The following is a 6392-nucleotide window of genomic DNA, read 5'->3' as shown; positions in this document are numbered from 1 at the left end:
CCCCGTTTGGATGCACAGTATTGGAGCACAGAATTGGGAATTGGAATTGGCTTCACGGATTCTCTTGTTTGATTGGCTTTGGAATTGAAGACTAGAATTGGCAGCCCAATACCACAGAATCGGACTACAACTAAAAAACCCCTTCACCAATACGGAGCCTCATCCCTCCGTATTGTGTGGAATTGGCCCTCCTCGTCAACAACAAATTTTCAGAGACCACCGGAGCTTCGCATCTGGCCACCGCCACAGGATGTTCGCTGCCGACCGCCGCTGCCGCCGGATGTTCTTCGCCGATCGCTGCCGCCAGAGGTTCGCGCCGCCGCTAGAGGTTCGCCGCCGACCGCCGGCGCCGGATGTTCGTCGCCGACCACCGCCGCTAGAGATTCTCCGCCGAACACAGCTGCCAGAGGTCCGCCCCCGACCATAGCCGCCAGCAAGTTCCTTTTACCATGGGCTGCAGCGACCAAATCCATGGCCGCCGGCTTCTCCGGCACAAGGGCGACGTAATATTTCAGGGAACCTGGTGAGGAAGATTGAAAAACTTCAAAACGTTGCATGGACGTGCACGAGCGTGTACCTTCTCCGGCAGCGCGTTCCTCTCTACGTTTCTGATAAGGTGTGAATGAAGCACTAACTTATTAGTAGAGCGGGATGGCTAGCTATTGTCCGGCGACCTTTAGCCATTCGGCGGCGACGCCTTTGCAGAGTACTCATCGGCGGTGTTCATGAAGCTCGCCCTCTGGCTGGGCGCTGATGGGTGCTGCACCATGGGAACGATTGATTGGGAGGCAGGCGCCACAGTGGAGATGTATGGTGGACGCGGTGGATCGGAGAAGATGGGTCAATGATTCAATTACCGTGGCATGTACATCCAAACACAAATTTGGTATTGCTATCTTATCAGATTCCATGTAGCAATATTTTGCAGAACCAAACATTAGAATTGGTATTTGTGACCATTTCAATACGGAGTCTGATTTGGTATTACACACAATTCAATTCCAAGGCTCCAATACTTTACATCCAAACGAAGCGTTACTGGAATTGCTCCAAAAGTGATCATACTGTATTGAGTGATTTAAGAAAAAAGTACCCACGTTGCCACGGTTAAAAAATGATCACTCTAAAAAGGCCCAAGAGTTGGAATAAATGTTTCAAACCCTTGTACAATCATGACTAGTTATTCATCAGGTTCCCTAGAAGCAGAAACAAGCGGCTATTTTATCAAAATCCTACTGCTGAAGTTGCTCCAAAAAGCAGAGTGATTTTAGAAAAAAGTAATCGTCTAGCTCAACAGGACATAAATGAGAGAGTGAGACGGACCTTGGACTCACTTGCAACAGTTTCATCCTAGCATGGTATCCAGTCAAACGGCAAAATCAGCCTTGCATGACTGCCACTACACAAGTATGAAAGAGTGAATAACATGGAGAAATCGCAGAGAGGGCTGCCTACCAGCACGAGAATTCACCCTGTGGAAAATAGAAAGCGGTACTCCCTCACCTTAATCTTGCATTTCAGCATCTGTAGATTGAACCTCCATGCTGTTTGCTTGAACAGAGGCTACGAGGTCGTCGATTCTGAAGGGAGCATGCCTGGCAGCATACTGGAACAGTGCATGGTAACCGTCACATACTTTGGAATGGCTATCAGCAAAAGTACGAGTGCAGTTCAGCTTCCCGGCAGCTCACCAATCTCCATCTTCCCATCTACAAGTTTCACGCTTTTATCTCTTAAACTGAAGCTGAGAAGGTTCCCTGGCCACAGGTTTGACTGCATACAAATATAAGAGTATGTTTTGCTTAACACACATTCAGATGCAAAAATAACTGGTGGTCACTGTATAGGAAGGTAAGTGCATCAAGAAAGAGGACACAACATCTACAAATCTGTTTGAAAATACTAAATGCATCACTGTAGCAACAGCATTACGGAACGGGCATGGACATGAACGAGCTATCATGGTCAGAATGAACCATCAAGATGATACTTTGAGAACCATGTCCTACATGATGTATTTATGCAGAACTAAAGTTCATCTGAACTTTAGCGAATGGTAACAAGGAATGGAACACTGAGATACGGATCCTGTACGATAATTACTTCTATTTTGTGGAAATATAAGTTGCGTTTCAAAACAGTACCTTCTGTATAAATTCGCTGTACCAAAAACAATTGGAGGGTCATCAGAAGCAACTAGTTTTCCATCCTCTTGCAGCTCAAGAACTACCTAATAACAAATGAAGAAATAAGACCATCAAAATTATTAAGGGATAAATTGAAGTCTAGAAGGCACAAGAGTTAAAACTCCCTCCGTTCGATACTTCTCGTCGTGGTTTTAGTATAAATTTGAACTAAAAGCACGACAAGAATTATCTAATGGAGGGATTACTATTTTTCATATTTAATAGACAGTTATCTAACCGGCTACAGTAGAGGCAAGCATAACTAAGAAAGGAACCTACATGCTGCTCGGTTGGAACGTGTCCCTCACTATCCGTATCAAGAACATACTGGCTGCAAGCCACATCTTTCCATACCAATGTCAGCGGCGTGATTCCAGATTGATAACGTGCATGCTTGATAAGAGAAAAAATAACCTAGATCGGTCAATTCAACGGTGTAAACTGTAAAAGGAGATAGCAAACATGAGCGCATGTATCAAGACCAGATTAATACAGGTATTCTAGAAACAGGCGTTACTTGTTGTAAAACAGCAAACCATCCTTGACATAAGAGCATGTCTAACAGGCCCCTTATTTCTCTGCCCCGTATAACGCTATTTTTTCGCCCCGTATCCCAAAAGTGCGTCTTGCTCAACCATTCCGTCTAGCAGACCCCGTATTTGGCCCCGTATTTTTAAAAATTAAAACCCCGGGAAAATGAAACCATAGTTCTTCTTCATTGATCATACATTGGATCATACATATACATAGCGATCCTAGCTACTCGAGGATGATGTATGGCACGAAATCAACGGTGGCGGCAGCCTCCTCCTCCGCCCGGCGGAAGCCTCCTCCTCCGCCCGGCGGCGGCCTCCTTCGCCCGGAATTCAGCCACGGCGGCGACGGCCGCCGCCTCTTCCTCTCGCCTCCGCCCGCGCCTTCTCGGCGGCCTCCACCTCCGACTCGGCCAACGCCCGCAGTAATGCCGCGTCCTCCTCGCCGGCCTCCGCTTCCTCCTCGCCGGCCTCCGCTTCCTCCTCGCCTCCGCCTCCTCCGCCGCCGGTGCTGCCGATGCGCACAGCCCATGCCGCCTTCGCCGCGCGATCACGCTCCCACTCAGCGCGCCACGCCTCGACTCGGCGCCGCTCATAGGCTTGAGCGGCGGATCCTGCCGGTACCACCGCCCACCGGCCGCGAAGTCCCGGAGCTTCTCGGCATGTAGTACGCGCCGGCGTACTTGCAGGCCGCACGACGGCTACCCGCGGCGGAGCGCTTGCACTTCAAGCGCCACGCGTCCACCACGTTGTCCGGCGAGCGGGATCGCTTCGATCCGCTCGCCGGAGAGGCGCTACTGCGGCCGCGGGCGTCCATGGCGGAGCTGGGGTCGAATGCGGCGCGGGGGAGAAAGTAATTGCTCGCCGGAGCAGGGTGGAGGCGGCGGCGGCGCACGGCGGAGCTAGGGTAGCGAGTGAGGGGTTAACCCCTCACTCGCACCTGCGGCCAGTATAAATAGTGGGCGGAGGGGCCGATATCCTGGGCCCCGTATTCCGCCGAAACGGGGCGGCCCGAATACGGGGCCTGCTAGACGGCCCAAACCGCGCCTGCCCCGTATGTCGCCGGAATTTTACGGGGTGGGCGGGTTATAAGGGGCCTGTTAGACCTGCTCTAAGGTATGCTTCCTGAGAACGCTGCTTCAAGACACTCGAGTGTAGACTCGTACATAGGGAAGGCAGTAAATCTATACTGATGGTACGTCGACGGAGGATCACCAGCAGAAGTCTCCGTGAGCTTCGAGTTCACCAGAAAAACTTGAATTTGGCGGTGCAATCATACAACGAATAGCCCCACGAACAAATCATATCAACGATGTAGTACGTCTCGTCAGGCTGCAGGACAAGAACACAAGATTAGAAACAGGCCTTAAAGCAAGTGAGTAGATGATCAAGCAGCTATTGACCGCGAAAGAAAAGACTATTTGCTTGGCTACCTCGTGGAATATGCAGTCGAGGATACAGTAGGAGCTTGCTGGGCCAGAGATCGCCCTCATTGATCCATGGGCAGCGCCGAAGGGAACCGATGGAGAATGGTCCCATTGCGGGGCCTGCTTATCGTGACGCTGTTCGATGACACGGCCAGGCATCAATTGCCGTCAGGCCTGACAGAAACATGCCTATATACAGAAAAAACAAATTGTTGGAGCTAAGTCAATCCAATAAATATTGGAGCAAAGTCTATCCTTCCTGGCTACTAATGACTTGACTTGTCAGTGTAGTGCTAGTGCTAGTGCTATTTCTCAGTAGTAGGCTAAGGTAATGTGTTCTGAATTTCAAATTAGAAGACAGACACTAAGTTTGTTGCTAGTTGAACTGAAAAGATCGTCTTTGTAGGACACTAGAGCCAAACTGAACTGAACCAAGACAAGGAGGTGACGATGGATTATACCAGTCGTGGGCGAGGTGGGGAGGGGCGTCGACCATCCACTTGGACAGCATTATTTGGCCGTGGCTACGTCGGCGACGGCGGGCTAGTCGCCGTGGGCCTCTGCCTCGGGGAAGGGTGGCGATTGGTAGGCGGATGAGGGAGACAGTAGGGAGTTGGCGAGGCTGCGGGCGCGCACCGGGCGGATTGGGTTCGGAGGGCGGAGTCGCGGTGGCGCTGCTGGTCAGAGATGGCGGCGCGCTTGTAGAGCCGGCGGGGGTCGTGCTGCGGCGGCGGCGCCATGGCTGGCTGTCACTGATTGATGGCGTAGGACGGCATCTTGATTCAACGGATCCGAGCTACTCCATCCATAAAAAAAAATGTCGCAAATCATATAAACTTAAATGTATTTACATTAAGAAGTATTTAGATACAGCAAAATTACACAAACTCAGAATATCTATTTATGGCCTAAAAATTGTAAGAAAGTGAAAGTACTTTTTGGTCTTTTAAGAAAAGAAGCCCCGCCATTCACCATTAGGTTCATTCAATCTTTACAGATTTTGACCAAATATTTACGAGAAAATATCAACATTCATAACATAAAATTTATTGTACTAAAATTATTATAAAGTATACTTTTAATACTGATCTTATAAAATTAATCATTCTTATTAAAATTTAACTTTACCTTAACCAAAAGCGCGAAGTAAGTACCTACGTTGTTGAATTTTATAAATAAAATAGGTACTAAAGGGTCATCCACGTGGTGCGGCCAGGGGGCTCGGGGTGGAGAGGCATTAGTCTCGGTTCGTAAGACGAATCAGGATTAAAAGATCTTTGCCGCGGCAGAGAAAATTGCCGTTCACGACGGAGGTTTAGGGTGGAGCAGCGTTTCTCTGCCGCGGCAGAGTTTCAGGGTTTATGTTGTGTTGTTCATTCAAATATGCATGCATACATCATTCAAGGAACCACAACACCGTCATGAATATATAGACATCCTCATGAAATACAGTACACGTAATGCATATTTACAATATAAAGTCGATCCTCTTTACCATATGGAGTGGCGATTTGGCTCCCGGGAGCATTTGCTCCCGGTTTTTTCAAAAAATTAGAACAAATCGAAAACTTATCAAAAAATTCCAAAAAAAATCATGCACGTACCTGACCATGGCACGCACCAACGTGTAAAATGTCGTTGCAAAATGTCATCGTACGCGCCCTGGACAAAAATGACAAATTTCTGACATGAAAAGAGATCCAAAAATTTGAATCTCAGATCTGGAAATTTGTCATTTTTGCCTAGGACGCATATGATGACATTTCGCAGCGAAATTTCACAAGGTGGTGCGTGCCATGGTCAGGTACGTGCATGATTTTTTTCGAATTTTTTTTGAAAAGTTTTGTAAAACAAAATTTACTCCCCCAAAAATCCGGGAGCAAATGCTCCCGGGAGCCCAGACGAATTTCCGTATTTTATATCCCTAATGTCATATATAAACTCCTGATGGTATGCTCCAGTTGAAGCTATGACCTTCCTAACTAAGAATCCCGCAAATTCCTCTTGAATTGTTGTATGCGATCCACCGTTATGAGAGAGTCCCGCACGCGTTCCATCTAATTTTAGAAAAAGGAGATCAATACATATGAATGGACAAAAGAAGCCTGGTGACTGAGTGTATACGTGAGCACGCATCCATTGGTTGACACGTGTCACATCTAGCAATCCACTCTTACCATCATTGTTGGGTTAGCAAACCACATCAGCACTAACAACACTTCTAAATCACGTAGGACCCACCTTTT

At 48.1% G+C, this 6392-nt stretch overlaps 1 pseudogene; it reads right to left on the bottom strand.

Annotated features, from left to right (window-relative positions):
* Positions 1-1045: 1045 nt before the first annotated feature.
* LOC124703350 lies at positions 1046-4657 on the bottom strand (annotated as a pseudogene).
* Between the last annotated feature and the right edge of the window lie 1735 nt (positions 4658-6392).

This window comes from Lolium rigidum, chromosome 3 (genome assembly GCF_022539505.1).
Source record: "Lolium rigidum isolate FL_2022 chromosome 3, APGP_CSIRO_Lrig_0.1, whole genome shotgun sequence".
Classification (NCBI taxonomy): Eukaryota; Viridiplantae; Streptophyta; class Magnoliopsida; order Poales; family Poaceae; genus Lolium; species Lolium rigidum.
Note: the sequence above shows the minus strand (reverse complement) of the source record. Positions and strands in the feature narration are given on the sequence as shown.